This window comes from Pleurodeles waltl, chromosome 6 (genome assembly GCF_031143425.1).
Source record: "Pleurodeles waltl isolate 20211129_DDA chromosome 6, aPleWal1.hap1.20221129, whole genome shotgun sequence".
In the NCBI taxonomy this organism is placed as follows: domain Eukaryota; kingdom Metazoa; phylum Chordata; class Amphibia; order Caudata; family Salamandridae; genus Pleurodeles; species Pleurodeles waltl.
Genome location: NC_090445.1, coordinates 70765865 through 70782620, shown reverse-complemented (window position 1 = coordinate 70782620; position 16756 = coordinate 70765865). Strand labels below are relative to the sequence as shown.

The window sequence follows — 16756 nt, the reverse complement described above, 5'->3', positions numbered from 1 at the left end:
GTGCAGAGTGTGGTTATAGGAAAGATATATGAACTTCAAGTGGCTCTTTCAATCCAGGAAGCCCTGAAGATTCACTAAATTTCTTTGTATTTGTCTCATCCACTCTTTGGAGATGTGTCGACGTTTCGACCCCGTAATAAGGTGAGTCAAGGTGGGGTCATCATCAGGACAAGGATAATCAAAATGGTAGCACCTTTGGGTAGTATAAATCACTGTATTATTAGGGGTCCGGTGAATCCGTTTACATAATGTAATTAGTGTACTGGCTGGAAAACTCACCTATATTCCAGTGTACAGAACCAATCAGGTACATCTTCCTGCTGGAAAATGATTACATAATTCAGTATGCCAGATAATCATAAGGATTAGTCTGTGTGAAAATAAGGTAAAGGGCTTACAAGATACGGAATAGTCCCAAGGTCTGAAGATCTACGCTTGTCTGCTGTCGTAGTGATCAGGAGCGTCAAAGATCGCTAATATCTAGTGCTCAGGAAACTTCTAAAAGAGAGAGGTATTTATTAGGTCGGTATCCAGGGATAGCACAGGGCTCGATGCGTGACGAGATGTCGAGATTAATCAATAAAAATGTATATAAATTACAGTAAACCACTTACATTTAGTGGATTAATCTCAGTGTGTGGTGTTGTTTAAAACAACCAAGGGCTGTAAATTGCCAAGGAGCGCCGTATTTATCAGGGGCTCAGATGATCTAAAATGCAAGGAGTGTGCGTGAGTGAAGATAACCACAACCATGGGGACGAGAGGGATTAATCCTGAGAAGGTGAACCATTTACTTATGAGTTCAGGCTGCTGCCGAAGCAGTCAGAATGCGGTAATGAATCAGGCCGGTTAACCAAAAAAACGGGCTAGAGAAACTCCTGGGTGCGTCCACGATGAATCAAGGAAAGCTGCCGCATGTATTGCGGACGTGGTGGCTTAAAAATGCTCGGCCTCCATATTGGAGAAGCATATGGAACTGTGATTGGTTCGGGTTTCAACCAATGAACAAGTGGTTTCTACAGCCCTATTGTGGCGTAAGTCGGACCCAGAAGGGAAGGTTCCCTTTCTGGTCCACTCATCCCACGATAATGGTTGAAGGCCGCACGGTCTATGAATGCGCCGGAAATCTGTGTGCGGGTTCCGAATATTGTCACGGAACGAGCTAGGTCGTTGTTAAGGCTACAACATATTTCAATGTGAATGGTGGCAGCCAGAATGACTGACTGGTTGAGAAAGTGATGCAGGCACACATAATGTCCAGGTCAATGTTACGGCTAAAACAAAGTTTCGAAATGAATGGTGACAACCAAATTGGCTGACTGGTTGAGATAGTGATGCAGGCACACACAGTATCCGTGGGTCATAGAAGATATACATAGTGGGCAAACCGTGATAATCAATTACAATAATATATTGGTAAATACAAATACGAATTTTGTAGATTATAAACTATTGCATTCAAGGGCCCTGATCGCAGAGAGACAATATACATTAAAAAATAATAAATTAAATTAACAATGCACTGGGAAGCAATCTATGTATGTAAATCGCATCTAGGGGAACAGTGTCGAGTAAAACTTGTGTCGATATGGCCATGTGGTACATGCTTATTCATATGCATGTCATGATGACCCCAGGGGATACACGTACATATACAGTGATGCAATACTAACTGTATTGTGAATAACCATGAATCATCAAAAAGGTGATCTTCACATTATTTTATTTAGTCACATCTGATTTTTTGATCAATAGACTGATAGAAAGGGGTTACCCTAATCGACTAGTGAAAAGAGCTAGGAAGCGTGCTTGGTTCAATCATAGGGAGGCCCTCCTGGAACACAAACAAGCCAAAACAGAAAACAACAGGCTTGCTTGTGTCACTACTTATAACTGTTATCACTGTTTTTCTAGGAGCACCTACCATGACAAATGTAAAATACAATATTCTTTTGTGAACAGAATTACATGTTCAATCAAGATTTACATGAAAAACGTCTGGATCAATATGGTCTAAGTTATCTATGAAGTAATACATTTCTTTTGTATTACATTTATGGTACACAGAAACTTCTTAAGTCTGTTATATTCCGTGGAAGTCTAGGTTACTTCCCCCTTGCACTGACCTTAAATTCGACTATATGAGTAGTTGGTGGCATTGCTAAGAAAAGAGTGCTCTAATCAGGTATTGCCCTTCTGTAGAATAGAATTGCACATATTGACATGTTAGGAAGGATGTTGTGTGGAACACAGACAGTATCCTATACATGCGTTTTAAGCAATATGTATGCATGAAAGCCAGGACACATGTGGTCAGTGGCATGTGGAGCATGTTGCATGCCACACTATGAATGTGCCTGCTGTGCATTATTATTAACACTTTCTTTACTTACTTTGTCTTGATGCATCATGACTATCTTGCAGAAATGTATTCTTTTGCAGATGCAACAAGCAGTTGGGTGAAGATCATAAGTAACAAAAAGACCACCCCATAGACTTATTCCTTAGTGTGTGTGCGTGTGTTCAGATTTTAAGGCTTCAGTAGCCCTGACACCTTGTCCCGAAGAAATCCACTGTGACTTTACTAGCACATACCATTGGCTGAAACATGTCGACCAATCACTAGACCAATCACTTGCATGTGTGTGACCACTAATTTCTCACTTTACATCCACCACTGTTTTTAATTCTGCCCCAGGTATCCATTATTCAAAATTTTACCCTATTTGGGTGGATATCCTTGGAGTAGTTTTAAAACCTTCACTGACACATTCACCTCACTTCAAAGATCAAAACCGGCTCAGCTGTAATCAGATGTTGAAGCATAGCTAAGATGCATTCAGCATCTTAGGTGGGAACTCAATGAAGAAGCATGCCAGCAACTAGGTTGATGAGTGAAGGTTTTTTTTTCTAAAAACAATTTTATTTTTCAAAAATGGCAGTTTATTGACATGGATCACACTTGACTGAAATGATTCTAAGCAATTTCTTTTTGTTGTGATATTTGAAGTGAAGAGGGACAGGTTTTCTCTTCTCACTCTCCTTGTTGTTTAGGGTACATCTATTCCTGCATAGCTGGAAGCACCTGAAGGAGGGACAACACAGATCCGGAATGATTAACAAAACTATTGCATATGCACCAAAACGGCTGATATGTTTCTTTAACTGTATGATGGGACAGTTCACATAAACCAGTTGTATCCCTATTTGGTAGGCTGCTTATTGCCTAGGGGACACAAGGTCATGTTTATACACAAGCTTTAATTTGCTATATAACTTCCATATGCTTTTGAACCTGCATGACTGTCACTCTTATTCTGTACTGTCTTATTAAATTCAATAAAAAACAAAAAAGGGATGTTATTGTAAGATGAAAATGTCATTTAAAAAATAATGTTTTAAACTAACGAAATCACTGAAATTCCATATTCATAGTTACTTCAGGTAATTATAACTGATGTTGTGAAGTAACTATAACTCACGCCCTCACAGTGCACTGCATCTGCCATTGCATATCACGACACTAATGACATGTACAGTGAGTGCATTGATAACATCCATAATGACATCTGAAATTACATCATTGATAACAATGTGCATGGTGAGGGTGTGAGTTATCGCAGAAATGTGCGAAGAAGTCCCTCAGGGTTACAGACTCTAGGCACAAAGTTAGGAGTTGCCGCTTTGTTCGCAGCATTTTTGTCTTGCTCTTATTGTAAGCCATTTTCAAAAGGGTTGCAACTTCCCCAGAACTACAGCCTGCTTGCACTCATAATTGTGGAAACTGATCATTCTTTTACAGTCTGGCCTAAGGTAGGACAATTTCTCTGCTCAGTGACACAGTAGTGTCTTAAAACGGAATATATATGACCAACATGTTTCTGCCCTCTCGAAGTGCTGGTAGGTCAGGGGCATTCGTCAGGGTCTAGGATCCCGGAGCACTAATACCTAGTGAAGTGCTCAGAAGTGAATTCTAAAAAGCCTACCTGAACAGGTGGTTCATGGTATGGTAGGTCCCGGAATTAGGGGCGAATGGCCTCTGGTCTGGGTAAAGCCGGGGGTGGGGTTTTCCCTTGTAGTCACACTCACTCCAAAGGGAATACCGTGGAGAGTACCTACATGCCGGTGCACTCTAAGAGACATTATCCTCTAGTGAGCCTCCTTCCCCGTTCTTAACCTTACCAACATGCACCCCCAATAAAGTTTAACTAACAGAGATTGGTGACATGTATTGTAATTTTATTTCCACCTTATCTGGATCCTGTAATTTATCCAGCCAGTTTAATTTCAGGACTCCCTCTTGTTCTTTTAACTAAGAGGTTGAGTCCGCCCAAGTAGTACCATTTTACTTTGGTGGGGCTAGGTGGTCAAATGATGAAGGAAGACACTATTATGTGTGTGAGACCACCTAGTCCGTATGGGGATTCTCCCCTCTTACCCCCCCCTTCCCTCTTATTTCAACACAGACTTTTGCTCCTGAGACACTCTCCACATATGCCTTTCCTCTTCTCTTACAAAAACGCGACCTAATCGGTACTGGCAATTGAGGGAACACTGGTCCAACTCCACCCTCAACCCCAACTACCCCACACCCTTAGTGGCTATATAGATTTCTCTTGGGAGGTGGTGTGGGATAGTAACACTCCCAGTACTCTCCTTTTGTGTTTTAGGGTTCTTCAGCTGCACAGCCCGGGGTGTGTGTCTGAGGCAGTTCCTTCCCATGGCAGGTCCACACTTTCAGTGGCTTCCACAGATGTAGAAGGGGCTGGAATTGACTCGCCAGTGGAAGGGGTCTGGTGTTGTTGACGATCCCTGCTCTCAGTAACCCTGTTAGGGAGGCCATGTTGGAAATGTGTGCTTCCCACTGTTCATGGATTTATCGATGGAAGAACCTCTGTAGCTCCTTGATCTCCCAGAGTTCGGCAAGTACCTGGCCCATCACACCTTGGGATTGTTGGTATGCTCCCAAGATTTGGCTGATGGTGTCCTGGCCAGAACCAACCCCAGCATCCACATGCCACTGGCCTACACCATCCCTTCCAAGTACCCTACCCCCATGTGCCTGCGCCCTTGGTGCAGCTTACACCCTGTTATTGGTTCCAGGATCATCATTGTCAGAGGTGTCTTGCTGTGACTCAGGATCCTGGACTGGGGTGCACAAGATTGTTGTCACTGTCCTTGGGACACTGGTTTGGGACAAATGGTTTGCTGAGATGTTGACGCAACAGGCCTGGGAGGAGTTGATGTGGTCATGGTGAGGCTGACAGATGTCAGAACCATCCTCAACGTCCACACATCCAGAAGTGTTGTCCTCACAGAGGGCTTCATCCATGGGGATAGTGGCAGTTTCTTGAGTGGTCTCTGTGTTCCAAGTGGCAGGTAGACCAGTTGATGTGAGAAACAGAATGTTACAGGTTGTATTGTGACATCTACCTCCAATTGTTGACAGTGACATTTGACTGAGGCCATTTAAACGCTGGATTTGCCAATCTGACTTATGTGACAGGCCCACATGCTATCAATTGTGTCGACCTGACATTTGGGTAACATACCAATTCCAATTTCAGTCCACTAGCTTCAGGATGTCTGAATTCATTGGCACTTGTAGGGATGGTCATAAACTTATATCTTGCCAGCAGTGCAGTGAAAAAAAAGTGCCTGGGCGGGATGTGATTTAGGTCAGCTCAAGACCTAGTTGACTGTCATACAGGCAGTTCCAGAACCTTGTTGTATATGTGACAGTTGACATCATGTGGTCAGTCCTTTGGGAATAAGTGTGCTGCCAATACCATTCAAATGATGCATTTTGGTGCCTTTGATCTGTCTTTGATGTTTTTGGCCTACAGTTTGAGCTGTCCTTCCTTTCCACGATTTTTGCACCTAGGCATAGCTGCTCAAGATGGATCTAACCACATCACAGAGTATACCATGATCTGTATCTCGGCCCTTCCCAGGTGGGTAAACCACATCTGTGAGTTCACAGGCAGATGCACATTATCATATTGACACTGACCTGGCACTTGGAGCTACAGGGTCAAGCTCTCCTTGGATATACAGTCATGTTACTTCAAGATACACACACAAAATACATGGGCCATCCCCTCAGGTGAGTACAGATTACAGGTTGAGTAGAGGAAGAAGGGTCATAGTGGCAGAGGACAGTGTTGTGGAGAAGTAGAGTGAGAGTAGCAGGGCCTCCTGGCCTTAGCATTGCTGTCAGTGCCTGTCCTACTCACAGACTGTATAGTTGCCATCCCCTCTGGTGAGTACAGTTTACTGGGTGAGTAGAGGGAGAAGGGTCAGAGTGGCCGAAGACAGTGTTGTGGCTGAGTAGAGTGAGAGTAGCAGGGCCGCCTGGCCTTAGCATTGCTGTCAGATCCTGTCCTACCCACAGACTGTACAGATGCCATCCTCTCGGATGAGTACACTCCAATGTGGAGTTTGTAATAAATGTCAATTTTGAGTATGCTACACTGTTCAGCTTTTAGTAATGTTGGGACAGTGCCTGCTGGGATTTGTAGTGCTGTCAATGCCTGTGCTACACCCACTATACAGAGATGTAGGTCCTCCAGGTGGGTCTAATTCACATGTTGGTAGCCAGACAGGGGTCTGTGAACAGATGGACACTGGACTGTTGAGTGGTGCGACAGTGAGGGTGGCAAAGGTTGAGCAATGAGCATGCATGCCAATAGATTTGGTGCCATTTTTCTTTTTGTTCCTTATCCGACTCCACTCCCCCAGGCATTCTTGTCAAGCCCTCCAGATGCAGGATGGCCAGGACCTTCTCCTCACATGATGTGAGTTGTAAGGGAGGAAGTGGGGCCCACCACCAGTCTTCGGGACATGCAACTGGTACCTGGATGTCATGGAATATACCTTCCCCCTGAGGTTGTTCCACCTCTTCCTGATGTCGTTCCTTGTGCACAAGGTGGGGCCTACAGAGTTCACTCTGTCGACTATCCTTTATCACACTTCCATTTTCCTTGCAATAGTAGGGTGCTGGACTTGGGCTCCAAATAAATAAAAATAAAATAAATTAAATCAGTATTAAACTATTAACATAATTAACAATCATTTAAACAATAGATTAACAATCAAAAACAAAACTTTCTGATTATGTATTACTTAGTTAACTTCCTGCCCTATACCGTACAATCCCAACAACCCAGTTCTAAAATGTAACTTAGTATTAATAACGATTTAAATAAAATACGAAGACACGGTTAACAGTAGTGAACATTTGTATCCCACGTATCTACTAAGCTTGCAGTCAACCATATTCTGACCAAATCACAAGGCGACTTTGTATGAAAACCCCATGGAACCAATTCCTTCAACCAAAATGGTTGACTCTATGCTAGGGGTGTGCAAAATTGTGTGCTTGCTCTTGGCAAAACTTTGTGAAAATTACATGAAATTATATCAATGCCGTTAAATCTGAGGATGTACCTCATTTAAAAAACAAAGTGATGTGAGATACCAGCAGGAAAGCGGTGCAAGCAAAAAAATGTCTCTCAGTGAAACATTTTCCACTCAAACCAGGCTTTAGCAAGCCGAAAATGATGCAAAACTGAAAGATGCTTACTTTTGCAAATTCTGCATCATGCACAATTTGTAAAATTCACACCTTTTGTGAGCGTAATTAAAGTTTTGCTTGGTCTACATGTATTCATAGGTCTCTAAAACCTTTGGAGTCGGAAACACAGACAAGTGCCATACAGAATATCCACTCCTGTTTCAGAACAGACCTTAACTGCCAGAAAAAAAGCTACATCTCATACTGCCTCACCCGTACTAACTCCCCTTTTCCTTATCTTCAATCCCAAAAAGGCGTTGGCTTCTAAATATAGATTAATACTACAGCTTGGGAATTTACTTCTGAAAGAGTGGACTGGTATTCTGAATGCCCTCCCATCTGTAATTAGGCATCTGAAGTATCTGGGTGGGGACGTGCCAGCATGTCACAACACCTCTGTAATCAATGATTAAACATACTTTTTGATTGTGTCCTCTTGCTACACTTATTTGCGTTGTTTAGATTACAAAACAAAGCAGATGATATCAGATGGGACATAAGGCTTGGGTTTTGGAAGCTGCTGTCGCTTCCAGGAGGGTTGCTATGTGTGTGTCTTATAGAAGCTGAGCAGGTATTGTTTGCCAGTTACTAAAACAGAGAGGCAGCAGGTGGGGGAAGTCAGCCAATGCTGAATAAGCATCAATGTGCTCATTCTGTAGGATCTGTTTTCTGAATTGTGGTGCACAAAGTACAAGAATTCCAGTTTTCACTAACTTAGGACAACTTTATTCTGTCATCCATGCGGATGCCACACTGTAGTATACCATGTGATTATTGCTATCATTTTGCTGCAATAAAGGATTTTGGGCTTTGCAATGAAAAGACTAAGGTCCTGATTTAGAATTTGGCAGAGGGTTTACTCCGTCACAAGGTGACGGATATCCTTTCCACTGAAATATAAATCCCATTATATCCTATGGGATTTATATTTCGGCTGATCGGATATCGGTCGCTGTTGTGGTGGAGTAACCCCTCTGCTAGACTCTAAATCAGTCCCTAAGACTTTCCATCTGCACTAAATGAAATGTACTTAGTCAAGGACAACCTAACGGTCTCAGACTGCACAACATATTATGTAAAGAGTCACATTGCATGTACAGAATCTGGGAACTGGACAACATACTATGTAACGAGTCACATTGCATGTACAGAATCTGGGAACACCCAAGTCTAATCTAGGGGATTGGTGAGAGAATATCTGAATGTATTCTGTAAAACAAATGTTATTTTTGCTTGCATCTTATTGGTGAAAAGCCTCTACTCATGTAGTGAATGTATGAAATCCTTTGTTTTGGGTTATATATAAGAATGTGATTTTCCCATGTCAAAGAGATCCCCTTTCCTAACTCTGGAGGCGGATTTATGTCAGTTAGCTGATTCCAGAACTCTTGAAACTCTTGGGTTATATTTACTATGGCTTTGTATGCTTATTGAAATAATTAATCGATGGCCCAGCTTATGCATTTCTGTAACTGATATTCTTTAGGTAAAACTTTAAACTTTAGTCCTTATCTGTCATTTGTTAAGCAGAAATGCTTTCAATCTAATATTCATTGTGTAAGATTTACCTAAGAGAGACGGATCCAGTTGGAGCACCAGAATCCTTTGTACAATGGCGCATACAGGAGAGTAAATGAGATACAGGTTTGCTCGCCGACAATGATACCAGACCATTCTGACAGAAGGTGGGAGATAAATTTGTTAATTGCACCTTCGCTGTCATAACCAATGACAGGGAGAGGTGTTACTTTTAGCAGTGCTGCTGTGTGTTCACTGCAAATTGTCCTCCTGAGAAAGAGGAGAAGTTGATATAGACTATAAATAGCTGCACATGAGAATAGTGTAATTCACATGCACAGTTCCTCTTGATGATGCGCGCAGTGCCTCTTAGTTGGGCAATGGGGTCTCATGCACCCATTGCCGCTGATAGTACCTGATACCATGCATTCCTCAAATCACAAAGAAGAGCCATTGAGTTGGAGTGATGTAACCTATACACTTGCTCAGATTCTTAACACACGCCCAAGTGTGGCATCAAGTGATTTAGTGACAAGGACTGGCAAACACATTCGTTTTATGGTGGGCATTTGTATCTGAACGCAGAAATTTCCAGCATGAGCATTTTGGTTTCATGAAAGAGGCAAATACCAGCCTTAGTGAGTGCTTTGCAAATTAATAGTTATCATTATTATACAGCTACCCAGCTAGGCTATTTTTTCAAGACTGATGCTAGCAAGGGACAAGGGAGATTAGCATGTTTTAAATGAAATGTGTAATTATCAAAAAGGGGCTGAATTGACCCTTAATTTTCAGTGCTTTCAATGGGCTGTAAAAAGAGGTTGGAAATTACACCCGAGTACTTCTAGCCCTCCATCTATTCAAACTTAAAGGACAAGCAGGCATGCTCATTCCACGTGTTTTATTGGCTGTGGCATACATGTGTAACAAAGCTTCTCCCACAGATAGTGAGACTTGGAGTGGGTCTAACCCAGTCTAGTATTCATGTAGCAGTGGGTGCACAGGTTAGGGCAGCCCGTTCTTGTGAATTGGAAATCAATCCCCCTAGGTATTTCAAGCGGTGGAGCGGGATCCATGATAGGGATGGTACAAACAGATGAGGGATCACCCACACGGAAGCCAGTGAGGTCACCCTTAAGCCTTAAGTAGTGCAGAGTAGAGAGAGGACCTGGGGGAGTCTAGTAAGTGACATGCATAGTCTAGGCTGATTGTGGCAGATTAAGTCACAGATGTTGCTGTGCGTTCAAGTCCAGTCATATCTAACTTAGAGAAAGGTAACCCCAATGAATTGCAAACTGCCACGTTTTAAGTGTATATGAGTGCTGACAGTGACACCTCCATCAGTAGTTCGCCTTTGTGTGACATGTAAATGCCTTGTGACACTTTAGAATACATTATTATATTAAACTAGTGCAATGTAGAAATATCTCCCCTTGTTTAATTCTTTAAATGGGGGTGCCTGCAAGTATCAGTTTATGCTGTGGATTTTAAAACAAACAATACTAAATTTATTAGTGTATTAGTGAAAAACAGGATTAGATTAAATACTTACCCCTAACATGGGATAACCTGAAAACTGACTTTGTAGCATGTCTGGAGCAGCAAGGTGGGCAAAACCTGAGTGTGGCTGTGAGTAATTAGCAGTAGCTGAGCTTAGTTACAACATTCCATCCATCACCTTCTCTGCATTTTCCATGCCAATTTCCTGCATACTTTACTCTTTTTGACTTAGGGCTGGCCACATCATCGTATCACATTGAGAGTCAAGGAAGATTTAGGGCCAGATGTAGCAATATAACATTTAGCGACTTGCTAATTGTGAGTACTAGCGACTCGCAATTTGCAAGTCGCTAAATGTTATGCAGAAAGGTGTCTCAGACACCTTCTGCGAGTCGCTATGGGGTCGCAAAGACCCACCTCATTAATATTAATGAGGTGGGTCGCAAATTGCGGCCCCATACCGACTATGGGCACTCGCTAACATGGAGGCCTGCTGTAGTCAGCAGGCCTCCATGTTAGCGACCTGCTTTTAAATAAAGCAGTTTTTTTTTTTTTAAATGTAGCCCGTTTTCCCTAAGGGAAAACGAGCTGCATTTCAAAAAATTCCGAAACCTTTTGTTTCGGTTTTTTCAGGGCAGGGAGTGGTCCCTTGGACCACTCCCTGCCCTGAAAAAATGTTTTGGGGTCCATTCACAAAGGGGAAGGGGTCCCCTGGGGACCCCTTCCCGTTTGCGAATGGGTTACCATCCACTTCAAGTGGATGGTAACTGCGACTCCATTTGCGACCGCATACGCGGTCACAAATGGAATTGCATACCATTGCGAATCGCAAATAGGAAGGGAACACCCCTTCCTATTTGCGATTCGGAAATGCATTTTGCGAGTCGGTAACGACTCGCAAAATGCATTTCTGCATAGGAAACACGCATTTGCGAGTCGCAAACAGCAGATTTTGCCGTTTGCGACTCGCAATGTGTTTCCTACATCTGGCCCTTAGACCTCCACACATACTCCTGAGTCACATTATAAATCACAACGAGCATGGTGAATCCTTTAACAGAACGGGTAATTCCTAACTCCTTGTTCCCAGGTTTTTTTTACTCCTTTTTGTAGCAACATCTCCTCTGACTTAGATAGACCTTTCAGAAACAAAAGGACAATAAATAAAAGGGGCTACAGACAAGGACCTCAAGCCCAGGGTCCATACAACCTATGACCACATGCGAACCAACAATGTATGTGGCAACATCTTATGTATTTTTGCCTTATCCCCCTCCACAGGGCACCCAAGGTAACATGTTTACCCTCCTGTTTTGGAGAGAGGCAGAGGCCAAGGAATATGGAGAAAAAAAACAATTGGACGGTCTTATGATTGGGACGGAGGCGGAAAAGGATGGAAAAAACAAAAAGGGACGAACAAATAATAGTACAACCAAATTATATCATCAACCTCAGTGAGAAAGTCCTAACTGAAACAAAAAAAGGACTGATTAACAAAGGTTTGGGATTTGTCCCTTCCCCAAATGATGGCCCTTTTAAACTGAGAAGTGAAATAGCTGAATTTCCTAGGATAATAAGACTCAAGTTTTCCTTTGAAAACAAACAAATGACAGGTTAAGATGAGAGAGAAATCACCACAGGTCTATACAACAGATCCACCTTCTTGCCACCCCTACACCAGTTACCCCTTGAGGTAGCCACATTTGAACAAGCAGTAAATCTTATACAGTACCTGTAAGGTCTGTCTGAGTCAGAGGAGGTGTTGCTCTCAAAAGGGGTCCAATAACCTGGGGACAAGGAGGTACGAATAGGAATTACCTGTTTTGTCAATATATTCACCGGACTTATGATTTATGTTTGGGCTGGTTAAATATCAATGGCCCAAAACAAATGAAGATTCGCGTTGGGTTTTGCCAAAAAAAGTGATGCAACCCAGATGCAAAATCTGGGCCTCGAAATATAATTTATTTTTTTTAACTCTGCCCAAAGAAATTGGTGAATGGAGAAATGTGTCAGTTCATTGCTGGAAAGGCTGTGGGCTATTGGGTGACTTTCAACATATTTGGTGGGATTGTCCAACCATATCACCCTATAGGAACGACATTTTAGCTTAAATAAAGGAAATATTAGGTTACCTGTCCCATGCGCTCCAGGGTTTCTACTTTTAGGTGTCTGAACCCCATCCCTTAAATAACAAACACTAGATGACCACCCTATCTTCTGGCGTTGTTTGGAGGCATCCAAAATGGCCTTAGCTTCAGCATGGAAGAAACCCGAGGCTCCCTCCACGTTCCAATGGCATGCTTGTCTTTGGAAAGACCTCATGATGGAACGCATCGCAGATATACTGGCAGATACCCGGAAAGGCTTTGATTTTATTCGACGTCCGCTAGTACAGTTTCATTCACGAGGCCTACCACTTTTCATCATATCCCACTCGGGCACGTGAGTACACCTTTTCCAAGTGTGAAGATTCTCTCCTCCTTCCATTATTCAACACCAAAACAAATAACAGCCTTAGCAGACTGGACTCGAATCCCTACCTTCTCACACCAACTTAAAGACCATCAAAACAAGTTTTAATGTTTTAAATTATGTTACTTTTTTCATTTGGGGCACTAAGGGCCTCATTTTGAGTTTGGCGGATGGGAAAGCCCATCTGCAAATCTCCTGAAAGAGTGGCCACCAGTGTAATCGCGAACACCCTGCTGGACCGATTAGGTATTTCCTGCTAGGCTGAAGGGGGCGGAAACTGAGGTTTCCGCCCACCAGCCTAGCAGGAAACAGGCAGCAGCATTGTCTCTGGTTCATCATCAATCAATGGCAATTCTGCCAAGCAGGGCGCACCAGCACCTTCGCAATGTTCCCTGTCTGTATAGCAGACAGTGAACATTGCAATGGTCCTGGGCAGGGGGACCCCTGCACTGCCCATGTCAAGTTCATGGGCAGTGCAGGGCCCCCCCTGTGCCCCACTGCACTTGTTCTCCACCAGCCTTTATATGGCGGTAAAACCACCATGAAAAGGCAGGAGGAGGATGAGGTTGTAATCAGCAGGGCTCTGGCTGATTGCAATCCCTGTCACCACCAGGCTGTTGGGATCCAGCGCTGGCGGTAGCCTGGTGGTCTGACCGCCAGGGTATTAATGTGGCTGTGGGACCCCCACAGCAGCAGCGGTCCTGACCACCACTGGGAGGCTGGCGGGTTTTAAGACCACCAACGTTGCAATCAGGCCCCTAACTACAATGGCACATTACTTGTCAGTGTATTTCTTTACAAGATGTTGTATCTCCTCTCCTCGTCCATTGCTTTGATTGAGACGTACATTGATATGTGGCCGAACTTTAATTTTTTTCCAAAACTGTATCTGCTAATGGTGATCCAATTTAATTGATTACCTGATTTGTTTATGATATTGTTATGGTGAAGGTTGTGCCTTTAAAAAATCAATAAAAAAAGTTAAACAAAAAAATAGAGAAACGTGGCTGTAAATCTGTTCTGCTTAATTGGGTGCAAGGTCTGCAGTTTAAAATATCTTAGGTGATTAAGGCACCTGCTGAATAGATCTTTGTATGCCCCATAATTATCAGGAAATAATAATAATGGTAAGATAACTCTGGAGGTGAACACATTTGTTTGAGAGATCCGTGCCTTGTCTAGTTCCATTATCAAATCAAAGCAGTATGAGGGTTAATACGTCTCTTGCACAGCACATCATGTAGCATTCAGATGACAGATTTTTACTTTATGTAGATAGGTAAATGGGTTACTGCTTTTAACACAAAGATCATTTTGTTACGTGCAGTCCATAAACTGTAATCCTTCTAATATAGCACACTGAGCCATGAAAGACATGTGACTCCTACTCCTTGTAACACTGTCTTATCTAACACATCCTGAACATTGATTTACACACTTATATGATTTATTGTCTGTGTATAATGTGTATGTGCGGTGTAAAGCACTCTGACACTCTGTACTGGGATGAGTAGCACTATCAAAGAAATAAAACAAAATAGTGGTATTTGAATTGTTATGTATGTATTTACTGGGAAAGACCGACTCATCTGACACTCTTACAGTGTGTGCATATCTCTTATGTACAAGGACTGAACAAATTCAAAAGCATGCCTCTCTTAAGTGCCTGTGAAGTGTTTATTCCCCTCGCTATTGCATTTGCTTCTAGGTGTGACGATCCAGATAGCTCCGAACCAAAATATTCAACCAGGAGGAGGTGTGATGGCCACTTAAATTCGGACTTTGTTATGGGCCCAACTGGAATCTGATAAACCCCCTGCTGGCCGCACGTTCCTGCTCAGAACAAAATCTGACAACTTGCAGAAGCTGCAGAATGTGTCCCGGTGTCTGAAAATTACATCGGGATGAGTTCAGCATATTTCAGTGTTGCCAAACTTCTTGGTGGGATGGACAGCATCCATCCTGTGAAAAGAGTAGGAAAAGGCAGTCTACCTTTGTGTCCCCCCGACTGTGCCTTGATACTGACAGGAAACATATGTAATCTTGGAAATTGAAAATAAGGCATTTCGGGCCAGATGTACAAAAAAAGCAATTTGCGACTTGCAAATTGCGAGTCCCTGCGACTCGCAATTTGCAACTCGCAAATTGCTATGCAGTACGGTGTCTCAGACACCGACTGCAACTCGCAATGGGGTCGCAATGACCCACCTCATGAATATTCATGAGGTGGGTCGCAAATTGCGGCCCCATTGCGAGTATAGGCACTCGCTAACATGGAGGCCTGCTGACGTCAGCAGGCCTCCATGTTAGCGACCTGCTTGTCAATAAAGCAGGTTTTTTTTTTTTAAAGTGTAGCCCGTTTTCCCTAAGGGAAAACGAGCTGCACTTTAAAAAAATCCGAAACCTTTAGTTTCGGTTTTTCAGGGCAGGGAGTGGTCCCTTGGACCACTCCCTGCCCTGAAAAATTAATATCTGGTCCAGTCACAAAGGGGAAGGGGTCCCATGGGGACCCCTTCCCGTTTGCGACTGGGTTACCATCCACTTCAAGTGGATGGTAACTGCGAGTCCATTTGCGGCCGCTTTCGCGGCCGCAAATGGAATTGCATACCAGTGCGAGTCGCTAATAGGAAGGGAACACCCCTTCCTATTAGCGAGTCTGAAATGCATTTTGCGAGTCGGATCCGACTCGCAAAATGCATTTCTGCATAGCAAACCCACGTTTGCGAGTCGCAAACGGCGATTTTCGCCGTTTGCGACTCGCAAACGGGTTGCTACATCTGGCCCTTCATATCAAATGGAACATGCGCAAAAAACTATAAAAAATATGACCTTAAGTTTTGAAGCCACAGTTATACATACTTTGTTGAGATCAATGCTAGCGGCACAAGTTTCAGAATATCAGGGTATGCTGTGTCAGTCACAGAGATAGATATTAAGAAATAGAGTCCGGCAAGTGTATTTGAAAACACTGCACAGTAGGTATTGTGACCAAAGATGTACCATTACCAGACCAAAGCTTGACTAGAAGATTTGAGTTTCAGTTTTCTTAGAATGAGAATCATGTGATTACGACCAGCATCCAATATACCCGCATTGGAGTTGAATTAAACAATTCAGTTGGAGTTAGGGAGGCGAGTCAGATTAGATAGGGCAGTTGTTGAGAGCAGTCAGTAAGTGAAGTTTGAGAGTTTACTCTAAATGTGGAGAAGTAAGAGTTTGATTTGAGTAAATGAAGAGACCAAGAGAAAGAGAGAGAAATTCAATAACAATTGGTGTTTTTATTTGAAAGGAGAGAATCACTCGTTCATAGATATTGGAGCAAAGCATACTGGGTTTACCTGCAAGCCTGGGTGATTCTACTGATTAACTAAAATGAAGCTGAATAGTGAGAAGAAATTGTTTCTTTTGTTTTTTAATAAACTCTTAGGGAAGTCCAGGTTGGGGAGGAGCATGCATCCACCCACAAAAGAGTAAGCCAATTCCTATTTAAAATAAACTGCACTTCTGTAGTTACTACAGCTAAAGATCAAGCATAACAGTTGTAAGTGCACTCCACTTCTTACCTGTAGTAAGTCTAGCACCACACTTGGGCAACCACTGGTACTGTAACACCCTCCCGTAGAAAATAATGGTGGTGAGGACTTACAATAGAGCCACATAGGAAAGACTGTTAAAAGAAAAATGTAA

The 16756-nt window shown here is 42.9% G+C and overlaps 1 long non-coding RNA gene across 1 annotated transcript in view; it reads right to left on the bottom strand.

Annotated features, from left to right (window-relative positions):
* Positions 1-2942: 2942 nt before the first annotated feature.
* LOC138299212 (uncharacterized) overlaps positions 2943-16756 on the bottom strand; it is a 32008-nt gene continuing 18194 nt past the window's right edge. The window contains exon 3 of the long non-coding RNA XR_011204722.1: positions 2943-3085. This is a non-coding gene — a long non-coding RNA (uncharacterized lncRNA). The remainder of the gene's footprint in view (positions 3086-16756) is intronic.